Here is a 16,403-nt window from a genome sequence, read left to right as displayed (position 1 = left end):
TCACTAGCTTATTTTTTTAAATTGCCTAGCTGTGGCATGCCTGTCTGTCAGTTAACAGCATGCAGCCAAAACAGGCCCTTCACAATATTTCAAAACACAGGTTGGAAAGCAAATGGATCCTGCTGAAAAGAGAAGATAAATATATCTGTAGGCTACCAAATAATCAACTTCCAAACAGGCATATAGAGCAAACAGCATTGTTTCACAAAGTAAAACAAGAGAGAGATAACCTTTTGGCATGAGCACATCAGCCATCGCTGGTGAGTCAGTGAAACTGAAAAGCTTTTTTAGGACAATCATTTCCGGCTAATAATTAACAATAATTAACAATATGTGTCTCCACACAGCTAGGCTTAGGCTAGAGGTTGTTTTTATTGAACGTAGTTTGTTAGTATCAAAGTAGCCTGTCATTTTGATCATTTGTGAGGTATTACAAAATAATCTGCCAAAGTCTCCAATCATCTAAAATAATGTGGAGTCACATGAAATTTGTTTATAAAAAAACTAAATTTTCAACATCTGTAAGCACCTCTAAACCATGTATGCCAAAGTGACGATAATGCATGCAATGCTATATTATATATGTTTTATTTTTTGCATTCTGGTACCTCAGAGCCCCCCAGGTCACCCCCTCTCAGGTAATTGTTTGCTCTGGCACCTCCCAATTTACAAATGATGCACTGGTAGTACCTACATGTTTCAAGCAGACCACCATAGTCCATGTGCCCAAGAACGCTATGGTAACCTGTCTAAATGACTAGCACTTACATCTGTAGCCATGAAATGCTTTGAAATCCTGGTCCTGGCTCATATCAACACCATCATCCCAGACACCCTGGACCCACCCACTCTGATGCGCATAGCGCCCCAACAGATCCATATATGCACTCCACACTGTCCTTTCCCACCTACACAAGAGGAACATCTATGTGAGAATGCTGTTCATTGACTACAACTCAGCATTCAACACCATAGTGCCCTCTAAGCTCATCACTAAGCTAAGGACCCAGGGACTGAAAACATACCTCTGCAACTGGATCCTGGACTACTCAGAGGTGGTGAGGGTAGGCAACAACATATCTGCCATTCTAACCCTCATCTAGGGGTGGGTGCTTATTCCCCTCCTGTACTCCCTGTTCACCCACGACTGCATGGCTGATCACGACTCCAGTGACATCATTAACTTTGCTGATGGTGGTAGGCCTGATCATCGATAACAATGAGACACCCTATAGGGAGGAGGTCAGAGACCTGGCAGTGTGGTGCCAGGACAACAACCTCTCTCTCGACGACAGCAAGACAAAGGAGCTGATCGGGGCAGTAGTGGTGTGGGTTAAGAGCTTCAAGTTCCTGTGTCCACATCACTAAGGATGTATCATGGTCCCCACTCACCAACTAAGTCGTGAAGTGGGTACGACAACACCTCCTGCCTCTCAGGAGGCTGAAAAGATTTTGCAGGGTCCTCAGAGATCCTTCAAAAGTTATACAGCTGCACCACTGAGAGCATCTTGACTGGCTGCATCACCGCTTGGTATGGCAAGGCGTTACAGAGGGTAGTGCATACGGCCCATTACATCACCGGGGCCGAGCGCCCTGCCATCCAAGACCTCTATATCAGGCACAAGACCCTGAGCATCGACCCCCAAGCCAAGACTGCTAAATGGTTAGTCAGGGTAACTATTTGGTTATTTAACCTTTTCACGATTGATTTCCAAATATATCTAATGGTCACCCCAACGTGAGTTTTTTACGTGTGCGGTGTCAGAATGCACTCACTGTTCCAAAATAGGATTGTTACGCAACAGGACCGTTAACCCATGCTGCCCTCAAACAAATGAACGCTGCCTGCTAATTAACTATAGGCTATGTTTCAACTTGTCAATTTCAAATTATTTTATTTTCTAAAAACAGTTTTGAATTGATTCACATATAAGTAGCTCATTTCACTTTTGACTACAATTTCCGTTTGAGACATTACTGAGCCAGACAAACGTCTCTCTTCAACGATAGCCCAAGCACTTCCCCAGTGTTTCCCCAGATCAAGTACTCAGACATTTGCACATCTCCAGTCACAACAGAACTTCAGAGCTTGCACAAACTTTTTCCCCCTGGCACGTTTTCCGTCTGGAGCCGACATTGCCTTCATTGTGCTTTTCCTTACTAATAATAACTTTGGACATGTGTGCATTCCTGTCAAAGTAAGTGCCTTATTTTCTGTATATTGTGTTGTCATTTCTGCTGTAAAATACCGTATGTATGGAGCATAATGTATTTACTGTTTTGTTCACATTTTCAAGTTTTGGTGACAAATCATGCATTCCGCTTCTTGCATATATTAATTATAATGGACACATATGATGTGTATAAAATACTTTTTTGAAGGTTATACTCCCTTTATTATGTTTTTCTCCATACATTGGGAAAACCAAGCGCTGCTCTACTTCATAATTAGGCTTCCCGTCAGCGGGACACCTGCCGACAACATAGGATGAAATTGGAGGGCGCGCAATTCAAGTAAATAATCTGAATATTAAACATTTACGAACATACAAGTATCTTTTATCGGTTAAAAGCTTAAATTTGTGTTGATCTAACTGCATTGTCCAATTTACAATAGGCTTTACAGCGAAAGCATACCATGTGATTGTTTGAGGACGGCGCCCCATATCAACATATTTTTCAACCACCACAGGCTTCATAAAATGACAAATAGCGATTAAATAATCACTTACTTTTTGAAAATCTTCCTCTGTTTGCAATCCCAAGGGTCCCATCTACAACATGCATGGTCGTTTTGTTAAATAAAATCCTTCTTTATATCCCAAAAAGTTTGTTTAGTTTGGCGCCATCGATTTCAGTAATCCACTCGTTCAACATGCAGACAAAGAAATCCAAAAAGCTACCGCTAAATTGAGTTAAATCAAGCCAAACTGTTTCAATTTAACCTAAAATGTAATTAAACTATAATATTTCATACGGAAAGCAGTATGTTAAATAGAAAAGTAAAATTAGCAAGTGCTCGTCCTCTTCGTCACACACCCACAGACTGTGAATCCTTGTACCAGAACTCAAAATTCTTCCTCGTTTTGGAAGAAACAAGCCTGAAACATTGAACAAAGACTGTTGACATCTACTGGAAGCCATAGGAATTGCAATCTGGGAGCTGGAATTGCATAGGACCCATAGTTTTCCATTGAAAGAGCACGGGATCTCAAAAACAAAAACATTTCTGTTTGGATTTTCTTTTTTTTTACTCCTACCATATCAATTGTGTTATAGTCTAATACATTATTTTAACATCTCCACAAACTTCAAAGTGTTTTCTATCCAATGGTACCAATTATATGCATATCCTGGCTTCTGGGCCTGAGTAACAGGCAGTTTACTTTGGGCACTTCAGTCAGGTGGAAATTCTGAAAAAAGAACCCTAGCCCTAAGACGTTCATAAGAGCAGTCAAAGTTCAGCTGGGAAATGGAGCAATTTTCAAGCAAATAAAGTAAACTTGTCAAGGCAAATTAAGCAGATGATTGTACATTTTATCTTTTTTTTCTTTCTATTTAGCTTGTTTGGCGTAAGCACTTGGACATTTTTCTCAGCACATACTGTTTACATAAATCATATTTACTTCATGCCCTGTTATGCATAAATGTGCATGATTTAGCCAGGAGGAGAAACCAATTTTCATACCACACCATAACTAAAGGCACTTGAAATGCAATTGGATTCCAAAAATGGGGAGGAAGATACAATGTATACAACAGCGTGACTTTAAAGATATTGAATAACAGCCTTGTTTTTATCATGAGACCAAAACATAAAATCACTTGTGTGAAAGCTACTGGGGATGCTGAGAATGTCTAAAATCCAATGTTATTTTTCACATGCGCCGACAACAGGTGTAGACTTCACCCTGAAATGATTACTTACGAGCACTTTCCCAAGAAGGCTGTCACACCCTGATCTGTTTCACCTATCTCCGTTGTTATCTCTATCCCCTCCAGGTGTCGCTTGTTTTCCCAGTGTATTTATCTCCATGTTTCCTGCCTCTCTGTACGAGTTCGTCTTGTATGTCCAAGCCTACCTACAGTGTTTCCCGTTTTCCTGCTTTGCCTTTTCTCCTTTTTCTAGTCCTCCCGTTTTTGACCCTTGTCTGTTCTGGACTCTGTACTCGCCTGCCTGACAATTCTGCCTGCCCTGACCTCGAGCCTGCCTGCCACTCTGTACCTCCTGGACTCTGTTCTGGTTATGACCTTTTGCCTGTCCACGACCATTCTCTTGTCTATTCCCTTTGGATTTTTAAAAACATCTTAAACTCCAACCATCTGCCTCCTGTGTCTGCATTTGGCCTAGTGTCATGATAAAGGCAGAGGTAAAAATGAAGAGAAATATGCAAAAAATTCAAAAGGAAATGGTATCAATAAAATAAGACAATATACAAGGAATACCGGTACTGAGTCATTGTGCAGAGGAGGTACAAGATAGTTGAGGTAATAAATACAGTACCAGTCAAAAGTTTGGACAGACCAACTCATTCAAAGGTTTCTTTATTTTTTTACTATTTTCTACATTGTAGAATAATAGTGAAGACATCAACACTATGAAATAACACATGTGGAGTCATGTAGTAACCAAAAAAAGTGTTAAACAAATCAAAATATTTTTCAAAGTAGCCGCACTTTGCCTTGATGAGTGTGCTTTGCACACTATTGGCATTCTCTCAATCAGCTTCATGAGGTAGTCACCTGGAATACATTTCAATGAACAGGTGTGCCTTTGATCAAAGTTTTCCTTCATTTGAGCCAATCAGTTGTGTTGTGACAAGGTAGGGGTGGTATTCAGAAGATATCCCTATTTGGTAAAAAACCAAGTCCATATTATGGCAAGAACATCTCAAATAAGCAGAGTTGATCTTTACTTTAAGACATAACGGTCAGTCAATGTGAACAATATCAATAACTTTTAAAGTGCAGTCGCAAAAACCATCAAGCACTATGATGAAACTGGCTCTCATGAGGGCCACCACAGGAAAGGAAGACCGAGAGTTACCTCTGCTGCAGTGGTTAAGATTGCAGCCCAAGTAAATGCTTTCCCAAAGTTCAAGTAACAGACACATCTCAACATCAACTGTTCAGAGGAGACTATGTGAATCAGGCCTTCATAGTCGAATTGCTGCAAAGAAACTATTACTAATGGACACCAATAAGAAAAAGAGATTTGATTGGGCCAAGGAACACAAGCAATGGACATCAGACATTTGCGATTTTTGGTTCCAACCGCCATGTCTTTGTGAGACGCAGTGTAAGTGAAAGGATTATCTCTGCATGTGTAGTTCCCACTGTAAAGCATGGAGGAGGAGGTGTGATGGTGTGTGGGTGCTGTGCTGGTGACACTGTCAGTGATTTTTTTAGAATTCAAGTCACACTTAACCAGATTGGCTACCACAGCATTCTGCAGTGATACACCATCCCATCTGGTGTGCGCTTAGTGGGACTCATCTGTTTTTCAACAGGACAACACACCTCCAGGCTGTGTAAGAGCTATTTGACCAAGAAGGAGAGTGATAGAGTGCTGCATCAGATGACCTGGCCCCACAATCACCCGGCCTCAACCCATTTGAGATGGTTTGGGATGAGTTGGACCGCAGAGGAAAAGCAGCCAACAAGTGTTTAGCATATGTGGGAACTCCTTCAAGACTCTTGGAAAAGCATTCCAGTTGAAGCTGATTGAGAGAATGCCAAGGGTGTGCAAAGTTGACATCAAGGCAAAGGGTTGCTACTTTGAAGAATCTCAAAAATAAAATATATTTTGATTTGTCGAACACTTTTTTGGTTACTACATGATTCCATATTTGTTATTTCATAGTTTTGATATCTTCACAATTATTGTACAAACCTTGAATGACTAGCTGTGTCTAAACTTTTGATTGGTACTGTACATGTAGATATGGGTAAAAGTGACAAGGCAATCAGGATAGATAATAAATAGAGTCGCAGCAGTTTATGTGAAGAGTGTGAAAGTGTGTGAAAGTGTGTGTCAATATGCATGTGTGTGTGTGAGCGTATGTAGTGTATGTGTGTTCGACTGTCAGGGTTGTATGTGTGAGTGTGTGGGTAGAGTCCAGTGAGTGTGCATAGTGCCGGTGCAAGATACACAGTGCAAATTAGGAGGAGGTCAATGCAAATAGTCCAGGTAGCCATTTGATTAACTATTCAGCAGTCTTCTGGGTTGGGGGTAGAAGCTGTTCAGGAGCCTTTTGGGCCCAGACTTGGCGCTCTTGTACTCCTTGCCGTGCGGTAGCAGAGAGAACAGTCTATGACTTGGGTGGCTTTAGTCTTTGACAATTTTTAAGGTACTTCCTCTGATACTGCCTGGTATAGAGGTCCTAGATGGCAGTGAGTTCGGCCCCAATGATGTACTGGGCTGTACGTAATCTGGGCTGTACGTAATCCTCGGTAGCCCCTTAAGGATGCAAAGCAGTTGCAATATCAAGCGGAGTGGTCCTGTGTGGCTCAGTTGGTAGAGCATGGCTCTTGCAACACCAGGGTTGTGGGTTGGATTATTATGGGGGACTAGTAATAACTGTAAAGAAAAGGTATGCACTCACTACTGTAAGTTGCTCTGGATAGGAGCGTCTACAAAATTACTCCAATGTAAATGATGCAGCCAGTCAAGATACTCTCAATGGTGCAGCTGTAGAAATGTTAGAGGATCTAAGGGCTCATGCCAAATCTTTTTAGCCTCCTGAGTGGGAAGAAGCATTGTTGTGCCCTCTTCATGACCGTGTTGGTGTGTTTGGACCAGGGTGTTTGGACCATGTCCTTAGGGATGTTGACACTACAGCGCCGTCGATGTGAATAGGGCGTGCTCGGCCCTCTGTTTCCAGTAGTCCACAACCAACTCCTTTGTTTTGCTGACGTTGAGGGAGAGGTGCAAAGAGAGAGAGAGGAGCAGATAGAGAAAGCTTCAACTCCTCAGGTTTTTGGGAGGTGTCCGATGACAAATTTAACTGACTTGACTCATCATACTGATGATGAACAATTGGATGAAGCTCATATTTTTGTGCCATTGCTGTATTATCTAGTTTTGACTCCATCTACATAGTGTACAATAAATGTCCTAACTAATTAGCCCAATTGGTTTGGGCAATAATTGGGTTCTTGTAACGGTTGTCGTCGGGAGAAGGAGAAGAGGACCAAGGTGCAGCATGTAAGTATTCATAATACTTTTAATAAATACAAATACTTTAACAAAACACGACAAACGAACAGTTCTGCAAGGTGCAATACACACAAAACAATTACCCACCACCCATAGTGGGAAAGCAGGCTGCCTAAGTATGGTTCTCAATCAGAGACAACGATTGACAGCTGCCTCTGTTTGGGAACCGTACCTGGCCAAACACATAGAAATCTAACACACAGAACAAAACATAGAATGCCCACCCCAACTCATGCCCTGACCAAACTAAAATAGAGACATAAAAAAGGAACTAAGGTCAGGAAGTGACAGTTATGTGGTTTTGACATCCTGTCTTATAACATAATTACCAAACACACATCACCCTCCTGTTCTGTGTCTCTACGTGGTGAACACCTGCCTACCTATTCCTCTGTACAGCGAGGTACCGAGAGAGAGAGGGGGCATGCCCCTGTGTGAACTAGCACTGTCTACCCTCAATCTGCTCTCTGTGCTGACAACTGGGACTGGCTTTATCATGTCCCAAACAGATGGGGCGGTGCTTTCATTAACCCACATCCCTGGAGGGTGCTTTCTAATCCTTCTTCCGTACGTTGGGATTGCATCGGCGTTACACAACTAGGGTTCTGTCAGGGTGGCTGATCTGAGCCAATTGCACACCCTCTTCCTCTCTTCTCTTACCCCCTCAACCACCCCTTCATATGCGCATCCATTCACAGACGCAAGCACTCACACAAACACACATGCACATACACACACATGGAATTACTCTCTTACAGTAATACATTGAGAGCTCAGCTGAATATCATCATCTGAATATAGTATATTAAGAGTATATTGATGCACCCATGCATCAATCTAATGATAATTTACAAAAATCAACATCAAAATCCATCAGTTTAAACTAGAGTAATCCATTTTTTTGTATGGGCTGTTTCTCCATCCAAAGTGGCAGAGCTACAGCGCTGTTTTCAGACCAGGAGAAATTGCGAAAATTCGTCTACTCACGGAAACGTCTCTAGCATCAGAATGATGGTGTTCTCCATTTTGCTCTACAACCTGCACAAGTGTCACGTGACTCGTCTGAAGGTGAACCATACAAATGAATGGACGTATGGAGATAGTTTTGTGTCAACAAAAAAAGGGGTTAAATATTTGTAAAAAAAAGTATATATATTTTCTTAGCTTTCTTGTATCTCCTAAATATTTTTATTTATCTGTTATTTTACCAGGTAAGTTGACTGAGAAAACATTCTCATTTGCAGCAACGACCTGGGGAATAGTTACAGGGGAGAGGAGGGGGATAAATGAGCCAATTGTAAAATATAGGACAGACACTACAAAACCTTATTCCTTAATATTTATTTTGCCATAAATTAATGTATTTTTCAATGACTTTCATTGGGCTATAATATTAAAGGCTGAATTCAACATTTGATTTATTTTATATTTTTTGTGGAAACATACAGTGGTCCTAAAATTCAAAATCAAATAGCTTAATGATCCATGGTATGAGCATCTTAAAACAATTCCATATGTTATCTTCCTTCATCAATGGCGGTGACTCTGGAGCAATTAGAGTTAAATGCTGTTTCTCCAGGGCACTTCTACAGAAATTTCACCTTGTCAGCTCAGGATTCAAAAAACAACCTTTCGGTTACTGGCCTAATGCTCTACTGCTAGGTTACCTGCCTCTATGTTCAGATTAGTGTATGAATGTGTAGGTAGAGTAGGCCTATATTAGTGACGTAATTGGATTATGTCATTAGTGGTATGGACACCATGTTCCAGTGAATAAACCACTGAAGCAATGGCCATAGTCTTACAAGGAATTTTCTCGTTATTTTGGCACATTTATTGTTGCCAACCGTTTAATTACTAGTCAGAAAACATTCTCATCACCTCATTATCGTGACAGATTTCATTGGAGTGTTCTTGGCACTAATCTGGCATTCTTCAACACATTCTGCCGTAATTTTAACCAGGTGGCATTGAACCAATTCTCATCCACTCTCTCTCTCTCGCTCGCACGCACAGAAACACACACAAAAACACAAACACAAACACACACACACACACACACACACACACACACACACACACACACACACACACACACACACACACACACACAGTGGAGCCAGAGCTTCAAGGATCGGCTTAATCACATTGAGTAGCGAGCAGGGTGGAATGTGTTTTATCACATTTTAGCTCGACAGGATGCATTTTGTAACGACTCAACAAACAACAAACCCAATAGGAAGTTGAGAGTGACAGGAACTATTTTCCCTATGGGCCCTGATCAAAAATAGGAAATAAAGTGCCATTTGGTATGCAGCCTATATAGGCTTAGCTGTAGCTCAAGCACAAAACAAATTAAACATATCAACGTCCCACACTCTCAAGGTGGCAATTTCTCTCATTCATTCGGAGCTGCCTTTAGGGGGCTCTAAAATGTATTTAAATCAATAAATCACTGGTTAAATTCCACCAACACAAACACACATAACTGTACACACACAAACATATTTCCTCACACGCATACAAACAAGCTTGTGCCAAACATACACACACACACACACACACACACACACACACTTCCTCACACACCCGGTCTCCCTTTATTACACAAAGAAATCTTCCCAAAACCATTTAGCTTTGTGTCGTGCATATCTGATGGTAAGTGCAAGACTTGTGGGGCTTGGTACGGGAAATAATTCTGTCTCTCCGTTAAAACGCTCTAAGCCCTAGCGTTTCCTTCATTAGGACTCAGCAGGCTAGGATCTGGGATGGCAGAGTCTTTTAATCTGGGGTTTGCTATTTTAATCTACAGTGCATATGGTCTCCTGGATAAAGGGGAGGCTCTGCAGAGCATTACATGGCACTGGAGTCAGCAACATGACTGGGGACAGTTACAGTAACTTAATTCAAGTAAGTAAGGGAGTGAATCAGAGTATCCTAATATAAGGAAGTAAGACTGAACCCTCATCTGCTGTACTTGTTCCGTGACACAGTGCAGGTCTTGCCTAAAACCTTCACCTTTTACATTTTGTCACCTTCGGTTATGGGTAAGAGAATCAAAATGCTTGGAAAAAATAATTTTTGCCTATAGTTTGAGGAGTTTGTGAGTGTGTATGAGCGTTTTTACGTTATTGTAAATAAATATGGTGCCTGCTCTTCAATGCGGTCAGGATAACTCGGTATAGTTCACCAATAACAAAATATCAGAGAGCCAGAACAGATCAGAAATCATCACATGTATGATCCAGCAACTGTGGGTGTGAAGACAAGACAGAAACCATCCAGAGAGAGAGTGTTGCTGGCCTTTTTGTGTGTGTGTGTATTTGTGTGTGTGTTTCCAGAGTGTTGCTGGGCTTACTTGACACATAGCATGTAGGAGCATGATTCTCGCACTACTGGTGCATTAGCATTCAGTCTAAAGATGGACAGACACAGCAGGCTCCACACACCAACCATTCATCATCAGAGAGATTAATTCAATTCAGGACTTGTTATGACTGTGTGGAGGTGGAACACACTGAAGTGCTAGTTTGAATACTTTCCACTTAAAATGTGTCATTGTAGGGACGATAGATAAGAAAACAGAGGTTAAGTCACAGATGGCACCCTATACGCTATAGAGCCCTTTGAGCCCTGTTCAAAAGTAGTGTACTATATAGGGAATAGGGTGTCATTTGGGAAGCAACACAAAGTGCCTGCTGCTGTATGAGTGTCTTTCTAATGTATTTAACAAGCAACTCTGACATGTAGCCTCCTAGCTGGCATTTATTCATGTACTTAAATGCCAGGGTAAATATTAAATGCACTGCAGAGGCCCATATTAGGCAGCTATCATGTCAGGCAAATCATTTAAATGGGAATATGCTAAAGTTGAAGCAACGTACATGGCTCAGTAGTTCATGAGCCCAATTGAGATTAATCCATCATAATTCAGCAGAGCTAAAGGAGCTGGTGGAAAGCAACATCCAAATAGTTGGATAAATATCAAAGCATCTATAGCCACAACAAATCATCACACACGTAGTTTGATCACTATGTAGGGCAGTCCATGGTACAGTGCCTTGCGAAAGTATTCGGAAAGTATGCACTGAAAGTAAAGGGGCTGAATCATTTTGCACGCCCAATTTTTCAGTTTTTGATTTGTTAAAAAAGTTTGAAATATCCAATAAATGTCGTTCCACTTCATGATTGTGTCCCAATTGTTGTTGATTCTTCAAAAAAAAATACAGTTTTATGTTTATGTTTGAAGCCTGAAATGTGGCAAAAGGTCGCAAAGTTCAAAGGGCCGAATACTTTCGCAAGGCACTGTATATCTTTATGTTTGAAGTCTGAAATGTGGCAAAAGTTCGCAAAGTTCAAGGGGGCCGAATACTTTCGCAAGGCACTGTATTTCAGATCGGGGGAAAAAAATGAATCCCCACAAGAATAAGAGGTGTTTATATAATGGGTGATTTTTTGCTTCTAATCATCTGATAAATGAGAAAAAGAGACTGACAGATTATATATATATATATATATATAGAGAGAGAGAGAGAGAGAGAGAGAGAGATGTACAGTGCCATCGGAAAGTATTCAGACCAATTAACTTTTTCTACATTTTCTTATGTTACAGCTTTATTCTAAAATGGAATTTTTACACACAATACCACATAATGACAAAGCAAAAACATTTATAAAAATAATTAACTGAAATATCACATTTACATAAATATTCAGACCCTTTACTCATTCAGACCCTTTACTCACCCTTTACTCAAGCACCTTTGTCAGCAATTACAGCCTAGAGTCTTCTTGGATATGACGCTACAAGCTTGGCACACCTGTATTTGGGGAGTTTCTCCCATTCTTCTCTGTAGATCCTCTCAAGCTCTCAGGTTGGATGGGGAGCATCGCCTCACAGCTATTTTCAGGTCTCTCCAGAGATGTCTCTCCAGACCGGTGTGTGCCTTTCCAAATCATATCCAATTTACCACAGATGGACTCCAATCAAGTTGAAGAAACATCTCAAGGATGATCCATGGAAACAGGATGCACCTGAGCTCAATTTCGAGTCCCAGAGCAAAGGGTCTGAATAGTTATGGAAATAAGGTATTTCTGGTTTTATTTTTAATACATTTGCAAAAAAAAAAAATGTTTTCACTTTGTCATTATGGTGTATTGCTTTACAAAAAAATATATTTTAGAATAAGGCTGTAACGTAACAAAATGTAGAAAAAGGTCAAGGGGTCTGTCTGAATACTTTCCGAATGCAGTATATTCCTGTTTGATATGCATGCATATAATTAAAGTGGACATTGTCCTTTAATATGCCAGTGTTTGCTTTGTATTCAATGCATTTAGCTTACACTAGGATGAAGTGGCCTTCTAATCTAGTTGTATTGCATCATATCGCCTATCATTTAGTTATCAATGCAAAAGGTGAAAATGAAACCAACATATCTTAAGCATCATTTAGTAAAATGCATAGGTGTTAGAGTTGTATGAATTTATCACGATGCAAACCTGCTCCTTGGAAATAAAACACCAGCAGTCCTAATGCAATGTAATATTAGCTTCACACTGAAACACAACTATTATGGCTATTTGTCATTCTTAACCTGTAAGCTTATTTCGCAATTTCACTTTTTTTTGCTTCAGCCTCTGTACAACGCATGAAAACTTACATGTCATGTATCCACAATGATGTAGAAGCAGACCAAGCGATTTGCAAGAGGAGGACCCCACGTAAAACATTTCTGGTCGGTGTCACCTTAATTCACGAACATCAAATTTTATTGTTCACATACATGTGTTTAGCAGATGTTATTGTGGGTGTAGCGAAATGCTTGTGCTTCTAGTTCCAACAGTGCATCAATATCTAACAAGTAATATCTAACAATTTCACCACAAATACCAAATACACACAAATCTAAGTAAAGGAATGGAATTAAAACTTAGAACATATAAATATATGGATGAGCCATGTCAGAGCGGCATAGACTAAGATACAGTAGATAGTATAGAATACAGTATATACATATGAGATGAGTAATGCAAGATATGTAAACATTACTAAGTGACATTATTAAAGTGACTAGTTTTCCATGTATTAAAGTCACAAATTATTAAGTCTGTGTATGTAGGCAGCAGCTAGTGCTAGTGATGTCTATTTAATAGTCGGATGACCTTGAGATAGAAGCTGTTTTTAAGTCTCCAGCGTTAATGCACCTATACTGACCTCGCCTTCTGGATGATAGCAGGGTGAACAGGCAGTTCTTCGGGTGGTTGCTGTCCTTGATGACCTTTTTGGCCTTCCTGTGACATCGGGTAATGTACTGAGTAAATCAAATATTTTACTTGTATTATTATTATTTGTGTTAAATATTTCCATTCTGGGAAAGTTGTTCACTGAATTGCTAGCACTAGTTGCTCACACTGCTACATTGGCTACAATGTAAACAGATGTAGCTAGCTAGCATAAAAGCTTGCTTTGTTAACGCCAGCTGCGTGATGATGCTGTTTCCTATTCAGGTTAGAGGTGACTTTGAAGTACGTTTCAAAGGAGTCCTGCAGGAGCATCAGCGGTTTTTCCTGCAGGAATTTGTCAATCCTACAGGAGTCCTTCACAAAAGGACTTGTTTTGTACGTCATTGGGGCTGAGCTCCCTGCCATCCAGGACATCTTCATCGTGTGGTCTGGTAGGAAGAACCGGAAAATCGTTAAAGACTCCAACCCCCCAAGCAATAGACTATTCTCTCTGCTTCCACATGGCAAGTGGTACCGGTGCATCAAGTCTGGCACCAATAGGCTCTTGAACAGCTTCTATCCCCAAGCAATAAGACTGATAAATAGCAACATGGACTATCCGAGTTAATCTTTTATTTTTGCACTCTATGCACACTTACAGGGCCCTATACACTCACACTAACTCCATCATCTGCTCACTCACACATAATATTTAGATACATTTATACTCACTCTACACACACACGCTCTTTAATTACTTGTTACTTTTATCTCTAATTCTTATCTGTATTTTTTGAAACTGCGTTGTTGGTTAGGGGCTCGTAAGTAAGCATTCACTGTTGTATTCGGCGCATGTGACTAATACTGTCACGCCCTGACCTTAGAGATCCTTAGTATTCTCTATGTCTGGTTAGTCAGGGTGTGACTCGGGTGGGAAAGTCTGTGTTCTATTTCTTTGTTTGTGGCCGAGTATGGTTCTCAATCAGAGGCAGCTGTCTATCGTTGCCTCTGATTGGGAATCATATAATAGTTGTCATTTTCCTTTTGGGTTTTGTGGGATCCTGTTTTATGTTTAGTGTCTATTCCTGAAGGAACTGTTCGTTTTCGCTTTGTGTTTTTTGAATAAAAGGAATCATGAACACTTACCACGGTACGCTTTGGTCCACTCTTTCTTCTACCAACGAGAGCCGCAACAGAAGATCCCACCACCAATGGACCAAGCAGCATGCCCCGGAGTGAAGGACATCATGGACATGGGAGGAAGTAATGGCAGAGCATGAGAGCGTGCCGTAGAAACAGGCAGAAGCAGCGAGGGAGGAACGGCGACGAAATCAGGAGTCACGGCAAGCCCGAGAGGCAGCTCCCCCAAAAATTGGGGGAGGCACACGAAGAGATTGGCGGAGTCAGGGTTTAGACCTGAGCCAACTCCCCATGCTTACCGTGGGGAGCGTGTGACCGGTCAGGCACCGTGTTATGCGGGGATGCACACGGTGTCTCTGTTCTAGCTCCCCGCAGTTGCCGTGCTAGAGTGGGCATTCAGCCAGGACGGATTGTGCCGGCTCAGCGCTTCTGGTCTCCGTTGTGTCTCTTCGGCCCAGGATATCCTGCGCCAGCTCTACGCACGGTATTCCCTGTTCGAGTGGTGCAGTGGTCTAAGGCATTGCATCGCAGTGCTAGCTGTGTCACTAGAGATCCTGGTTCGAGTCCCGGCCCTGTCGCATCCGGCTGCGACGGAGAGACCCATGGGGAGGCGAACAATTGACCCAGCGTCGTCCGGGTTAGGGGAGGGCTTTGCCGGCAGGGATGTTCTTGTCCCCTCGCGCACTAGCGACTCCTGAGGCAGGCCCGGGCGCAGTGCACACAGGTGCAGCTGGCTTCTGGGTTAAGCAGGTATTGTGTCAAGAAGCAGTGCGGCTCTCAACCTTTGCCTCTCCCGAGTCTGTAAGGGAGTTGAGACAAGACTGCGATGAGTGACGACACAAGACGGTAACTACCGATTGTATACCATGAAATTGGGGATAAAAAGGGCCTATAAAGTCCGATAAAAAGCTACAAAGAGGCCGATAATCCTCTTTTAACAAGATGAGTGATCATAGTCTTTGTCAGAGCTTCGAAGCAGCACAATCAATGGCGGTAATTTAGCCCAATGTGCGCCGTGTGCTCTGCCTGCTGGCCAAGCCCCTACGTAGTACAGTCAGCCCCTTCATTCATCAGACCAATGCCTCGTGCAAGACAGTGCCCTTACCTGAGGGGCAGGCGAACTGGGAGAGAAGAAACAAGAGAGAGGAAGAGAGATAGGGGGAGAGAAAGCTGGAAAGGCAAAAGGACAAAGAAATGCAGGATAGGGAAAGGAGAGACGGAAATTCATGGAGAGACGAAGGCTCTATTCTCTCTCTGCTGTCTCTTGCTGCTGTCAGGTAAATGCCACCTTTGTCTTTTACAGAGGAGGTTGTGGTAACTATCCCAACACTGGGATATGCATAGGGTCTTGAGGAACTCATACACTTGTGTAAGCCTCATTAAAACTTCAAAGGTGTCTGTATTCAAACTTAACATGTGATAACAGTACAACAGAACAGATTAACCAGAATGAAATTTAATCTCACGCGTGGCCAAAATAGTGTGCTGACTTTCACGAAACTTTGATTTGATTAAATTGTGACAAATATCAAGAAACTGTTAGATTCTAGTCCATTCAATGCTATAATTACATCCAATGTTTTTGCTCTGGTATTGCATGCTTTTAAATGTATGGGAGGTAGTGTATACACTGAGCAGTATAATAAGAGTATGGTAGCAGCAGGTGTTGTGTGTGTAGCATGAATGTATATGTGTGTCTGTGTCTGTGTCTGTGTGTGTGTGTGTGTATACGCCTGGGTGGGTGTGTGTGTGCATATGTGCTAAGGTGCCGAGAATCAGAACAGGTGGTCAGTCCAGTTCAAGTGTTCAGCAGTCTGAT

General features: G+C 41.6%; 1 long non-coding RNA gene across 1 annotated transcript; it reads left to right on the top strand.

Annotated features, from left to right (window-relative positions):
- Positions 1-12,828: 12,828 nt before the first annotated feature.
- On the top strand, positions 12,829-14,589 carry LOC135565207 (uncharacterized). Its single transcript, XR_010461386.1, has 3 exons — positions 12,829-12,957; positions 13,456-13,525; positions 13,730-14,589. It is a non-coding gene; the product is annotated as an uncharacterized LOC135565207 (long non-coding RNA).
- The last annotated feature ends 1,814 nt before the right edge of the window (positions 14,590-16,403 follow it).

This window comes from Oncorhynchus nerka, linkage group LG27, assembly GCF_034236695.1.
Source record: "Oncorhynchus nerka isolate Pitt River linkage group LG27, Oner_Uvic_2.0, whole genome shotgun sequence".
NCBI lineage: Eukaryota > Metazoa > Chordata > Actinopteri > Salmoniformes > Salmonidae > Oncorhynchus > Oncorhynchus nerka.
This window is presented reverse-complemented; position numbering and strand designations above follow the sequence as displayed.